Below are 15,563 nucleotides of genomic sequence, written 5' to 3'. Positions count from 1 at the left end.
CAGGGTGTTGGAAGCAGTCCAATTGGAGACGTGGCTGCAGCCCTCCTGGAGTGTCAGGTTGGTTCTGTTGGAGCAGTGATCCTGTAGAAAAGGGTGCAGTCTTTTCCTCTGAAGATCCAGTGGAAGAAGAGGCAGCTGCTGTTCCTCTGGGGAATCCCGTGGAGAAAGCTGTGCTGGTGTTCCAGAATCTCCAGATTATATCCAGGTAGGAATGCTTGGCTCCTCCCTCTGGGCTCACATCTCACACTGGGATGCTGTAGTTCTTATCAGTCATGCAGTGACATTCCATAGCCTGTTATCAGCAGATGTCCCATCCCAAGGGAGGAGTGATTGTGATTACTCAGAGAGAGATAAGGCAAACTGCCCATTTGACAAAAGATAATCTGCCATACAGATGGGAATAGAATACTCTTGCCTTGCAACCTGGAACAAGGACAAAAAATGAACAATATTAAACAATAAAACCTCTTGCCACTCCTAAGAGATGACACACTCACAAAGTCCCTCTGTGGGCTGTAGCTTGGCTCACTCAGTCCCTTATCAGTCTCTTATCAGTCCCTCGGGTGCTGGAAATGCCGCAGCCCAGGCCCAGCCTGGTGGGCCACGGGTGAGAGCTGCTGGTGCTTTTCTGGGTGTTCAGTCCAGAGCAGGTTCAAACAGTTCCAAGAAAAAGAAAACCCACAGTCCAGAGAACTTCTCTGCCTCAGCTTGTGAAAAACTAACTAAAAGCAAAGGAAAGCTCTGTCCTGCTGTCTGTCCATGCTGCAGACAGCACTGTCCAGGAGAAGGATGCAGGGGAGCGAGTGAAGTTTCTGAAAACAAACTGTGTGCTTGTGGTCTCCCCCCACCTTTGCTCTCAGAACCAGTCTTAAAGGTGCAAAACGTAATTCTGGGCTAAACAGGCAAGTGGGGATAGAATTCAGCATCATAAAGTCACTCCAGGACATTATGTCATTAATATTGTATCTGCCTGAGCTTATGGCCCCTTCTGGTTTATCCATCTGGACATGGAACCACTTTGCTGTTCAGCAACACTGGGTTCTTCAGGCTTCTCCTAAGTTTCTAGTAGGCAAGATTTATTTGCAAACAAAGTTGTCTCTGAACACCCTTCCTGCTGCCTTCAAGAATTTTACTTGTTTAAAAACAAAAGAAGGAAAACCTGATCTGGGCACTGCTTCCAGTGAAGCCAAGAGTTGCTTCCTCCTTTCTGAGTTTCCTGGCTGTCCATTAAATTCTGGTTCCAGGCAACATGTCCCAGTATGTTTGCCATTCTGCACTGTGCATAAGTGAAGCTCTCCCATCACCATGTTGTTGCACAGTTGAAATACAACACTAATAGTATTTTACTTCTTCTTGTCCAAAATATCAGTTTCATAGGATCACAGCTTATTAAACTGACTAGAGGGCTTGGCCAGTTAGTTTTAAACTACTCTTTAACACATGATTCCACTTACTGCTTGGTACAGCTTACTGCACTTTTGATATATTCTTTGATTTTCATGTTCTTGGGGCTCTGATTGTACTCTTTTCCACTAGGCATCCTGTATGTTTATTATTCCCATATTTCATGTTGTCAGTTCAAAGTGTGTAGGGCAGCAAGGCAGGCAAGCAGTTTCCCCATCTTACTGCTTACATGGCTGCAGAAAAACATGTATAAGTTATTTTCAATCTCTGTTGAGCAATTTCTTTTATGCAGAACTGTTGTTTTTCTTTGCTGTTTCCTATTTGATTATTTCTAGCTTCTATCCTATCTTTTGTATAAATCCTTTTGACTTCCCCAGAGAGCTTTTCTGCACCCATCAGCATTCTCCTTCTCTGTTTCAGCAACTTTGCACAAAGCTGACCCTGTTTCTGGGAGGTGAATTATCCAGCACTTTAGGCTGCAACTTGTAACTAAGGTTCCTGACCCGAGAGTGTCGTTACCTGTTGTGGGGAGAATTTCTCATGAACACCATTTCCAGCTGGGGTCAGGACCTTCCTTTCACCCAAGAGGGGCTGCTGATCTGGAAATGTTGGCTGCTGGGCATTGTGCTGACAGCATCAGCCCCCAGGGGGCTGCTGTTGTTGCATCTGTTGAGCAGTGCAGGATATTCTTCATGCTTTTGAGTTTTTAGTTTCCCAGTCAGATGGGCAGCCTTTCTCAATTCATCCTGTCAATGCTGGCTTGTGGGCTGCTGCTTGTTTCCTTATTGGAGTTCAGATTGACCAAAACAGCAAACATTCCCCCCCTATTTCTAGCAGTTCCTTTGCAGGCTGAAAGCATGTATCTGCTAGATTCATTTTCCACAAAACAATGCTAATTTTTATGGCAGAAGCGGGGCTGAAGAATCCCAGGCAGATCTCTTCACACACACTGATGTGTTCGATATGTTCTTGACTTTCATAGTGTCTTTGGTTATCTGCCTGTTACACAGAAGGGCACCTCAGCAAGTGGCTCTCCTATGTTTTCTCTTATGTTGTGGTGTTAAGCAGCTTCTTTGCAAAACCCTTGGGATTGCATCAGCTCTGTGACTCTGGGTATGGCTTCCTGATGTGACAGAGCAGAGCTTGGGTGTGCTGAGCAGAGCTTATTGCCTGCATATTTGTACTGAGGGTCACTCTGCTGGATGGAAACCATGGAAGAGGGGTTAATTCCAGAGTCTTAAAGTCATTGTCAGTAACAGGAGGTTTGTACTATCAGACAGAAAGCACCAATTTTCTATTTTCAGAAGAAGTAACTTTGGTCTTGATGATAAATAATAAAATCGTGCAGAATGTGGTTCATTAAAATAGAGTTCAGTCTGGGATTACTGGTGAGGTTTGCCACCTGTGTGCCCTCCTGCTTGCCTGAGTGGATTGTGGGTCATACAAGTACATCAGGAAACAGCTTGTAGGGACATGTATTTTAATACACAGGGTTGAACATCTGCCTCTCACAATCAGTAACTCTCCCATTAAAAAATAATTTCTGGCACTCAGTCAACCAAAAATACCTGAGAACAGCCTGGTGGTTGGTTCAGTAGGAGTTTGTGAGTGGAAAGAAACCAGTTGGATTCACACAAAATACAGTTCAGTGGTAAAGTCTCACTGTTGTTGCTGGTACAGACTTTCTCATGTTCCTCCCTCTAATTTGGCATTAATGAGTTCTTACAAACATGGCCTCTGTGTTTATGCATCTGTCTCTTGTTTGTTTCTACCCATCTGTCTTAGACCACACAAACTGGAGTTTTGTGTTTCCTTTTTTCTTGTTAAGTGTGAAGCAGTTGGCCAGGGCATGTACAGCCACATACAGCTGTATACATATTTCTAAATTAATATCTGCTCGATGAACGTCTGGAAGGAATCCCTCTGTTCCCTTCACGTGTTTCAAGTCTTACAGTTTGTTTGGATATACAAATCAGTCTGATTTCCTACTTCTGTTCTTTTGAATTTAATTTTTTTATGCTTTCTTAAGGCATTTCAGAAAAATGTCTGCTCTCACAAACATTAAAACTTGAAACTAAGTTATGAATATAAAATTATTGAGAAATCATGAAGATTTCTCAAACATTGGGTACCAAACTGGCTGCACTGAGACCCCATAAAATGCCCTGTGGTATTTCTTGGATTTTAGCTTTGATTTTGACTGCTTTAATTGCACATTTGGAACTCAAAATACTTGATCTGTTTGAAATGAATGTTAAAAATAGTTGCAGTTTTCAATATTGTAAAAATAGCTTTAAAATTTGAGCAGTTGGATTTTTCATTGTCTGAGAGTCAAAAATCTTCTAACGTTTTAGAGTGAGATTTCAGGTATTATTTTTGCAAGCTAATGTTGTTGTATGTTGTAATTAAGCAGACTTTGAAGATAGTTACAAATAACATTTTAAAAGTCACCATAAAAAGCACTCAGCAAACTTAAAATAGGTTTATTTTCTCCCTGTTTATTTTTCCTCTTGTTACTGTTGTTCACAGCCTTACAGGCAGCATTCCTCCTATTAGAGGTTGAGCACAGAACAAATCCCATAAGAAAAAGCTCAAATGCTCAGGTCTCAAGATTTATCTAGTGCTGCTTAATTCCACGTATGGGTTTACTGTGGCTGGAGTAGCAAGGTGTTGCCCTGCAGCCAGCAGGGGAAGTGCTCCCACCGGGGCACAGCAGGGCCGCTCTGCAGAGAGCATTTTGAGCAGACACTGCATAGAAGCAAGCTGCACAACCCTGCATACGTGCTTGATAGCAGGGACATGCTGCTCTTGGGCAAACAATATAAAGAAGATTTGCCAAGATGTACCCCAGGAAGAGAGATGTGAAGCAGGACGTTCTAAGGATGTAAAGAGAAGATATGGGGCAGAACGTTCTGCTAACAGTTCTGCCAAGCTATGCTACATGACCGAAGATATGTTAGCTCTTTTGTCTTATACACAATACTTCGTAACTAGTTTTATGCATTCTCACGTCGCAGAACCTTGTATTAACATATAAATGTACCCTCAGATTTGAAATAAATCGAGCATAGATCATTACTTCCATGAGGATTGATCTCTGATTCCAGAGGGCTCCTCTCTCTATCACCCCTCTTTTCCCCCTGTCTCTCTCTCTCCCGTATACCCTTCTTTCCTTTACAGCTCCCCTGCCGTGCTGCAGACAGAGATGCTCCGGGCACGGGGAGCTCTGTTCCCAAACCCCCCAGGCCCTGTGGGCACTCAGCCTGTGGCAGTTGGCTGGGAGAGTGGCTGGAAGGATGCTGCTGCTGAGCCGAGTGGAATGCTGCCTAAAACGCATCAGAAAGCTTGAACCCAGCCTTCTGTCTCTTACAGTGAAATGTTTGTAACCCACATGTGTAATGGGAATAATTCCCTCACACTAAAAATCTAATCCAGCAGTTCAAATAAATCCAGCAGCTAGCTTAAAACAGTGAAGTCCAACTAGATGAGGAGACAGGCAGGGTTCATGCTTTATTTACCTTAATAGATTTTTGAGGCTAAGTCTTGTGCAGCTGTTTGAAAATTTATGGAATTCATTTCTAAATCAAACCACTTGGATGATAGACATGGCTGTGATTCCAGTTGTGCCAGTGCCAGGAAAGCTTTTGGTTTTGTACTGTGAACACTCTTTAATAACAGGTCTTGTATTTAGCCTTTTGGCTTCTGAAAGCAAATTACTCCCTTCTTGATATGCAGCTGATGGTGATGCAGCTTCATGATTTAGCTTTCAGTTTGTAGTTGTCCCTGGCTTTTCATGTCTTTTCTGCCTGCACAGCGAGGCCTGGCAGTGGCTCAGCACAGCTGAAGGAGATGCTCTGATTGCAGCCCAGTGTCACCAACTGCACCTCTGCTGCCATGCCTCTTGTACACAGATGGCCTTTTAAAATGTGCTTAAACTCCTGATAGATTTCCAAATATTTCCAATTGACAGCCTCCTTACAAATACCCATTTCAGGGGATGGGAGCCAATATTTCCATAATCATGTTTGGTCGTTCACACAACCATAACGTTTGAATATAATGAGGAAAATTGGCTGTGCTAAGGCACAAGCGTTAATTGGAAGTAAATGCCAAAAAAGATGTTTTTTTAATGAATGCATGGGTATTTAAGTAGTTTCCCATCACTTTAATATCAAAAAGGTGCTGGGATCTGCCAAGTGACTTGGTAATCTTGGCTAATATCAGGGAAGTTGCACACAGTCAATGGCTTTAAGCAGCACTGCACACTTCTCAGGATCTGGGCATTTTAGCAGCAATTGCTTGCTGCCTCTTACAACCTTGGCAGCAAGTGTCAAAGTGATTGCAGTTTTTGTCTAGGGAAAGCACTGTCCTGTAATTCCAAGGGACACTCCGAGGACACCACTCATGATAGCTGAATAAGGACCTTACAACATTTTACTGGGCCCTGACTTGGCTTCACGGAGAGCCCAGCTTAGTAAAATTTGCCTGCCTGTGGGGACTGCCATGCAGAGTGGAATATAGCATTTACACAACTAAAGCTGAAGGGGGACTTTATTGCATGGGAATTTCACTGGGTTTTTTGCAGTCCCCTGGATAGACATTGTGCCATGGCACAGCAGTGTCTGTGGCACAAGGTAAAGCAAAGCAGGGCTGTGAGAGCCACTTTCATCTGCACACTGCAGCTCAGAGTGGTTCAAAATGACACTGAGGCTACTTACAAAGCAGAGCTACTAAGAAGCCCTTCACATCCTGTAATACCGTTCATATCTCATGGCAAGTCATGTGCACCTCCACCCATCAATGTTTCCTTTCCCATTATACTGTTGGCATGACAAAGCAGGGAAGTGTTGCCAGAATTAGACTCCAGCTCTTTCATCTGTGTCTGGAAACTGGCTCACACTGGCCGTAGGTAGGAGTGTTTTAGATAGTATTTCCATCGTGTCTTACTATCTACTCATGATTCGTTTGAAGATTGACAGATCTTATATATTTTGCTCCTGTAGGTTTTTTGCTTTCTCTTGAGATTGTGCCTATTTCATCTCCCTTGCTTTTTAAGTGGAAAATACTTCTTTTTTCCAGAGAGTTTGAGGATATTTCTTTCTCATATTTTTCTGTATTACTGTGTAATTTCCCTTCTTTTTGAAAGAAGGTTCTGTCTCAAGAGCTCCCAGAAGCTATGGCTGCCATTTAATTTCTGTGTTTTCTTTCCTGTTGTGGGAGGTTTTAAAGGGTTTGTCTGTTTTGGTTTTTTTGTTGTTAGGGAGGGATGAAAATGAAGGAAAACTGAACTTACTTGAGGGAGAGAGTGTTTTGCTGTGAGCATTCAAGGAAGTAAATTATTTTCTGTTCAAGAACCTCATCAGGTCTTAATTGACATTATAGGTGGATACATGTCACACTAAGGAAACCTAGTCATGCTCCTCTTTGAAAGGTGCACTACAGATTATTTTTCAGTAAAAAGAGCTGTATTTTCTCTCAAGGTGACCAGGTAAGTAGCTGATTTCTTTTTCTGTCTACCTTGTGTAGATGTGTCATATTACAGTGCAATTGATGAAAATTAGGCCTAGTACTTCTTCTTTCCTTAAAGTATGTCCACAGTTGGTGTTTTCAACCTGTATCTTATACATAAGTCTAATGTGAGATTATCTAAGAGAAAATCTGGTGCCTAAATGCACAAAATGTTGAAAAATGCCTTAAGGTAGGAACTGTGTGATTTCCACAAAGTTCAAATGAGGTCTCTTCGCTGAATGCCTTTACAAGAACAAAACAGTCAAAGGATACAAAGAAAACGTGACTTGAAGTCTGATAAAAGATACAAAAACAACAAAAAAGAAGGACTAAAGAGTTAATTTTCACTGAGGACGAGATCACTGGCATGTCCCAGGGAGAGCTCATCACCTACTCATAGTCTCAGGCAAGTGTATCAGGAATGAGGAGGTATTTGCTTAAGTCATGGCATTGTTTGTGGTAATAAAAGTTAAAGTGGCTGTGAAGAGGTATAGGGGGATCTCAAAATAACAGGTGATTAAGGGATCAAATGATAAATGAAGTGTTGAAAATGGAAATTACTCTGCATTGTAGACGCCACTCCTGATCTGTACATGTAACACAAAGGGCACTGAAGTGGTAGTTATTACTTCCAGGTAGTTTTGGATAATTGTGTGACTGCATCACTCCAGTGCTCAGAGTCCACATCTCAGATGCAATTCTGGCACCTCTCCCCTCAGAAAGATAGATGAGGAGCCCAACGAGGTTTATTGCATTTTTGAAGCTGTTCCATACAAGGAATGACAAAGACAAGTCTTCATCTTAGAGAAGAGAAAACTGTAGTGGTATGAAATAAAGAGCCTGTAAAATAGTGTTATAAATGATCAAATCAAGAGCCAAACTTATAAGACAATTTAGTGAAGATTGATTAATTTGTCTGCGAGACCGAATTTCGGTCATCAAAAACCACCACAGCCAAGGGCAGCGTCGAGTCTGGGTTTGGCACTGGGTGAAGACACGGATCTGACCTGCGAATGTCAGAGTCTCCCCCTGTTCACGAATGCTGTTTCGCGCAGCAAGTTCATATACGGTTTATTCTGCCTGAGGCAGAGATGACCGAATGTTCTTTGTGTCTCTTCACATGCAGAACCGGGGTTTTACATGTGCAGAGGTAGACAAAGATCCCGTCCAGGTGTCTCGATGTTGTCAGAGAACTTCGGGGAAGTCAGAATTCACATGCATCAGGGTGGCCGTGGTCAATCATCCTGGTAGGTGGTAGATGTAATCTTCGAGGGGATAATCACTTTGGAGTGGTCCCGGTGACCCAGGGAAGCTGGTTATTATCACCCTGGAAGCTTCCATTCTTACGTTAAAGAACTCGATGTTATCTCAATGTAGTCCTGGGAACTAGATGTATATGAATAAGACACTGCTCCCGGCCAGGGTGGTCAAAAGACATAGTTTGGATCTTACAATATTTTATACATTAATAGCATGAATTATCTCTACCATATACTACAATAGTAAGTAGGAAATAGTGAGAAGGGAAGGATTAGTAAATGTTTTTTGTAGTGGGGATAATACTGGGAACCAGGTTCTAAAACAGAAGTAGTCTTTTTTCCCCAGACTCATTATTAAATTGTGTGACTTGTTGCTCAAAAATGTTGTGGATACCAAAAGTATAGCTGGATTAAATACAGTATTATAAAGACAAGTTCATGAAAGGAAATCCTGTAAGAGGCTGTAAAATATGAAGATACCACATCTGGCTTAGGTTGCCCAAATGCTCCTGCTGTACACAGATTAAAATCAGAATTATATTTTTGCTGTGACCTTTTGCATAATTGGAGTGTTTGGCTGACGAGAGCAGCAGTGCTGTTCTGAATTGCCTGACTTGTTTGAGCCATCTCATTCTCTTTTGTAGGTGTAGGATTATTGCACTGCCTTTCTCTAAAGCCCAGTGGCCTGTGAACTCAGTCACAGTTCAGGTTCCCCTGGAGATCCTCTGTATAGAACAATGGGCTCTCTTCTGTCTTGAATCTGGTGAGCTGTGGAAAGCTGCATGACCTGCAACTGGCAGCCTGCACAATGTGGCTAAACAGCTCCTGCCCTCACTCTAGCTCCTCTGCCTCTGCAGGAGCTTTGCTGCTCTAGCAGAGACCTTTCTGCCTGGAATGGAAATGAAATAGTTATTCTTCTCCATGGAGCGTCTTTTAGTTTTGTGGCAATACTGCAATGAGCTCGCTGCCATTGGCTGTGCTCTTTCCTTTGCCAAGCACTGCAGCAGGTTGTGGTGCTCTGACGCTCAGGCCAGAGCTGTTGATTTCCCTGGGAGCAGTGAGGTATGCAAAGGGATGTGTTTCCATGGCCCCTGCTAGTGAGCAGATGGGCTGCTGCTTCTCATACTAATTGAACTACTTCAGTCGATGGTGGCTTCATTCCCAAGTATTAATCTGTCAACTTTAAGGCTGCAGCACACAAAGAGATAGTTTACTGTGACCAGGTGCTGTAGGCAAGTGTGGCTATTGAGGTGGTGAGTGGATTTTCTGTTTGTACAGATCTTCCTGTTTGGACATCCAATAGCCTCAAAGAGTCCAGCTGGAGTCCAGAACTCCAACTCATCCCGATTCTCTTGCAGGTGTCCTACACAGATGGAGATGTCATGGAAGTGCTTTTGAAGCACCCCTCCCTGTCTAAATACCATCATTTCTGTCTTCTCAATGCTGTGCTACTGTAGCTGGGCTCTTGCCAGCACAGCCAGCCAGAGGAGCCTTGGAAAAGCCAGGGGAGAGCATACTCTGTAATGAGGAGAGAACAAAGACCTTAGGTTTGAGCAAATGTTTCCTGTTTGTCTGGAAGTCTGCTATCTGTCCCTCCCACCCAAAGAGGAAACAAACATTCCTATTTTGTAGCAGAACTTCTAAAGGACAAATGATTAATCTATTGGTCATGTATTACTGCTTGTTTGACCAAATTATTAGACATTGATCTGTCCTGGAAGGACTGTGAAGAATTCTGTTACACTGTGTACAAAAATACCTTCACTCAAAAAAAAAAAAAAAGAGCTAAATTGTTAGGCAAGGGGCCCAGTTCGGGAATTTTTCCAAATCTATTTTTAGCACAAAAAATGCCATCCAATCTGTTGGAACTTTTTGTTTAGGGTCAAATATTTCTTCTTCAAGAGTTTGCAGGAGACAAAACCTCCAACATGGAATTAAAGGGTAATATCAGAGTTAGATGTGGCCGATCTTTCCCTGTACTTCTTAAGGACAGAGAGCTAGCTGGCATGAAAGCATCCTCAAAAAAAAAAGCCAAGGACTGAAATCTATCATCCTAATTAGTCAGAAAGATGTCCTTAGTCCTTGTCTCCCACATCCCAGTTGCCCTAGGTATACTGTATATTTACTCTTTGCTGCTGTGCCCTTTGCACAGACACTGAAATGTGTGAGGCAGATGTGTGTTAATGGAGGTACAGGACAGTGGCAATTTTCTGTTCATGCAGAAGTGCCAATACAGTGTAGGGCTGCACTAGCAGCCTGTCCTGCTCTGGGATAAAACTGCACGAAGAGGGCATCACACAACTGCAAAATGGAGACATGGAGATGCTGGGACTTGAACTGCTGCCACCTTCACCCTGTGCCCTTCACCCTTCACAGTTCTGAGGGTGCTGCATTTATATGCACACCTTCATCTCCTTGACTTCTGGAGGGAGACTCTTGGGCAACCTCTTCACTCTTTACAGGTCAGGAAAAATGCTCTAGGAGTTGTTTTGCTATGCATGTTTAGATGCAGTTATACTGAATTCCAATAGAGAAATGCAATCATCAGCCTGTGTTTAAAATTCTGGTTCTACCTTGTATTAAGCATGGCTGTTATAATATCCTTTCTTCCTGCTCTCATACGCAGCAGGAGCTTTTCACAGTCCATTTCACTGCAGCATCCTGGAGAAAACTGACCTCCTGACCTTGTTTCAACTGTGCTCTTCTGTAATACCCTGCTCATTTCACTGGTAGATGGAATGAGCAGCAAGCTACACACACAGCACACATCCTTTAGGGAAGAATTGTGCCATATCCATACACTGTCCTGGCAACTTCAGCTGAGAACTGCACAATGACAGAACCATTTTAGCAATGTTTACTTTATACAGTCCCAAAAGGTATTGCAGCCAGAAGAATCTGCTGAGGAATCCGAATAGGACAGTCTGTGATGTGAATGACTTGGGACAGTCTCCTGCCTGGTGTCAGGTACAGAGAAAGCTGTGCAAACACAACACTACCAGCATTGCTGGAACAACTGCAGTAGGTCACTTGACAAGAAAAGTGTTTTTGTCACTTATCAGTCATTAAATTCCTCTAATATAAATGTGAGCTCACTCCTAATTGCAAATAGATAAATGAAGTGTTTCATGGAAGTGGGCTCATGGACTTGCATCTTGTAGAAATACAATAACCCTGTCATGAAAATTTCTTTTTCTGGGATGATGAGGAGAAAGGTGGGTACTCTGACGAACGGTTGGATTTTGGTTCACACATACAGATAGTGATGAACACAAATCTAGACACTGCCTTGTGGTTACAACAGGATCTGATTTTTCTGTGCTTGATGCTCGAAATGTGTTTAGAAAATCTTTACCTTTCCCCAGTCTTGGGAAAAAGTAAATTAGTAAGTTTGCTAGTCCTCTCTGCTTTTTTCCTTTTCCCCTCATTTCTATTGTGTAATCTTCAGTGCTGTATGATTTGGTTTCCTGACCAGACAGAAAAATTAGAGTTTCTGTCTAGACAGGAGATCTTTACTCTTTCAGAAGACAGGTTTTTAAACCAGGGTGTTAGAACAACATTCATCAATGTTGTTTGCACTACACACCCAGTCTAGATAGAATCAAAACTCTGTTGTTCCTTACCTGTCACTCAGGACCAGAGTAAAATACGGTTCCTCCCCATGAGTGCTCATGGTCTGATTTAAACATTATACAGACCAATGCTGTAAAATGCTGCTGCCACTGTGCATACACTTGTCTGCAAAGGCTCCTGATTTAAGTTTTCCCCAGTGTACATGAGCTGGGTACTGCTGCCTGGATTTGTGGAAAACCTTGAGGAGACAGGAAATGCCATTCTGACTGAGCATTCTGTCCTGGTTAACTCCTGCAGTACTTAAAGCACAGCTATTGCGAGTTTATATTTGGGTCTGGTTTATAGGAGAGGCCTATCCTTTTGGAACAGCTGCTGTGTATGGATTATTTTGTTTCAAGGAAGCCAGGTGAGATGAATTAATAGAGCCAGATGAGTCTCTCAGTTGAATTTTTAGTGTTGAAGTTTTTGTTTACTTGAAAACAAACAAACTGTTCTTAATTATTGTTTCTTCAATGAGCAAAGTGGCTCAGTGATGATGTACAGTGTTTCAAAGCAGCTGTTGTTAAGGCTTTGATGTATAATAGCACAAGAAGGCAGGATGGCAAACAAAGCTGTTAGCTTTCAATACCATGAAAATTATTGGAAAGATAAGGGGAAAGAAGTTGAGAAGGGTGCTGGGAAACACTGATTTGCAGTATCTTTGTTACGAACAAAAGCTTTATTTTCAGAGGAAAAATGCTGAGGAGCTAGAGGAACTGAACATCTGAAGGCTTAAAGAAAAGTACTATCAGAAGAAAAGAGTTGCACAGTTTATTTAATTGGAAAAGTCAATTTCATTGGCATGTAATGAAAACTATCACTCTACGCTGTGAGTTGATTTGTATCCTGTGTGCCTTACTAGGATTTCAGTGGGTGTAAATTAGACCAAATACTATGTCCTGATGTTACTGAGACAAGTTAGTTTTGTTTGAGATTTGAAGGCTTTTACTATCCTTGATGAGAACAGCAACTGAAAATGGGCTGCTAGCCTTGAGCAGGACTAGAGGTGGTTTGAAGGTGCAGAGGGATGTTGAGTTAACAGGACAGCAATAGCACAGTTCAAAAGCTCCATGTTGAGAACCTGTTGCAGTGGCTGGATGAAAGCAAACAAGGTATTCCTCAAGTCAGGACTTACTAGAGCCAGAAACAGTAGAGATGGTTGCACTTTGCTGATGAGTACTTGGAGGAGTCAAGTATTTACTGCCAAACTAGAGAAGACTTCAGCTTTTATTCTTTTTATGTATATGTGTGCTGAAGGCAGGCACAAGGGTTAACATGTTCACACCAAATCATCACCTGCTGTAGATGTAATTGAGATCAGCAGAATGTTGCTGCTTCCAAGGAAATGGTGCAGATTTATGCCAGTGTGGGTCTGGAACTCAGCCTTTTCTCTACATATTTTTGTCAAATAAATAGTATGTAGTTAGACAACAGACTTGGAAAGATAAGTCAGGAAAACACGCCAGGTTATTAATGCCCTTGTAGGAATGATATGTATTTTGCCTCTCAGAGAGATTTAGGAGGAAAATGCGGTAAATGAAAAAAAATGAAGTTATTACTGTATTATTAAAAAACAGCAGGCTCCAAAAAACCTGGAACTGGATTCCTACCAAAGATCAGAGATGTTCTGGAGCTTGATCTGAAGCTCTGAAAATTATTATGCAGACATTAGTGTAAATCTTGAGGCCAGTATTGGTTGACAGTTTAGTCAACAACAGGTGAAAAATCAAAATGAAAGTGCTGTGAGCATCTCAGTAAGGCAAAATAATAAAATACATTTATCTAGCACTTAACATTTCCAGATTGTATGGCCAATCAATCATGCAGAAAGTTGCACTGATCTCAGATGCATGGAAAGAAAGACCATACCATATTTCTAGAGCCTCTGTAGCTATTGAACAAGTTGATGTTAGAATGGAGGGTTTGGACTAAGGAATTATAGGTAATGTTTAAAAAAAGCAAGATAATGCATACTTTCTATCTAGGTTTAATAAAAATAACACGTACTTAGATGTTAAGTTAAGCAGCCCTTTGAAAACAAAGTAGTTGGTGTTTGAGATTGCAGTGGAGTTGACTGGAATGTTTTAAGAGAATGAACTGGCAAACAACAGATTATGTCTTTCTGAATAAAAATTACCTGTGCTATTGAAAATCATTTTAAAGACATTTAAGGAGCTCCACTGGTGAAGAGCATCCAACATCCTAAGATACCCAGTGTGTGTTTGGATACCAGCCCCTTCCTGCCAGGGCCCTCCCGTGCCAGCCCAGGGACAGGGCTAAACCTGGCCCCCTCCTCAGCCTTCCTGCAAGAGCAGTGAAAGCTGCTCAGAAAGGCCACTGGATACAGCCTGTATTGTACCTTGTGAACTCAAGTACAGACTTGGTTGGAGGGAAGAAAAGAAAAATCTGAACAAAATGTTGGTAATCTGTCCAAGTAGAGATGTGACTGATCTCCCCAGGGCTAATTCTGTGTATGAAGTTAAATATATGCCTAGAGGGTTTCCTGAATATATTCAGAAAGTTCATCCACTCTCAAGCTGGAGAAATAAATGAGTGTAAAATCATAAAAATTGACATCTCTTGCGTCTGAGTGACTTTCTGACGTTGCTAGCTGACTTCACTGTGGGGGTAGGGCCTAAGGCTGGCCCAAGTTTTCAGAAAAGGGACCATGTTCAGGGGGCTGAGCTCTGTGAGGAATTTGCACATTTGCAGTCTCAGACAAATTTATTTTTGTAGTTGCCATATGTGAGGGCTTTTCATAATTGCCATCTGTGGAATGAAAGGCAGTCCAGGCTAAAATGTGCACAGTTGCAAATATTAGAAAATATGGCTATTATAAAAAGTTGTAAGAACTTTATGCAAATGTTCCATCTACAGTGGAAGGGCCAGATTCTAATATCACGCCTGGTGCACAGTAACAGATTTTTCCTAGGTATGCTGGGATGCCCACACTGTGCCTGAGATTAGAATGTGTTTCAAAAATGGATTATTGGGATATGAAAGAGCCAATGATGAGGAAAATCAGATTTTACTGAGCTTTTTTTCTTCTTCACTCTTACTATGTGAGAATTGGCTTTCAGCATGGTTCTTGGTCTTTGTAATTCATTAGGAAAATTGGCAATAAAATAATGGCAAAATGTGAAAACTAGTTTTCCTCCTTAAGAAATTCACATAATCAAATTAGGACAGAGAAATGATCTCTTTACACCCAGTTGCTCAGAGCAACTGGCAAATTTTGACCACACCAAGTATTACCTGAGGCAAACCGCAGTGACTGCATTCCCAGGGGATTCCCCTGAGGTGCTGTCAGCAGGCGCTGGTGGCAGTGAAGTTCTGGTGGTGGGCAGGTTAATTCACTCTGTAAATCCTATTATCAGCTTATCTTCATTTGTTTAAATCCTTGCATTTAGTATCTTTATTCCACCCCCCCCCCCCCCCATATACAGATACTGTCTTTTTTCTTGTCTCTTTGGGGAGGAGGTAAATGAGATTTGGATACAAGCCATAATTATTCTGGGAAAATCACCCTGCGGCATTTATTTATATGCAAAATCTTGCCCTGCATCAGCTTGACAGCTACACAAGGCTAGGAAGGCAATGCCAGCCTACCTCCAGGGTTTCTCTCCTTCTTAAATGATATCCTGATGGTCCTTGTCTCATCCTCAATTCTCAGTGCCCCAGGTTTAGAAAGAGAAGTTGGTATGGCTATTCTGTTCTCATCTCCAGGGAAACCCAGCACTGGCCAGGTAAGAAGCTCCCCTTGGATAGGGAATATTGGAT

Source organism: Agelaius phoeniceus, chromosome 9 (assembly GCF_051311805.1).
Source record: "Agelaius phoeniceus isolate bAgePho1 chromosome 9, bAgePho1.hap1, whole genome shotgun sequence".
In the NCBI taxonomy this organism is placed as follows: Eukaryota; Metazoa; Chordata; class Aves; order Passeriformes; family Icteridae; genus Agelaius; species Agelaius phoeniceus.
Note: the sequence above shows the minus strand (reverse complement) of the source record.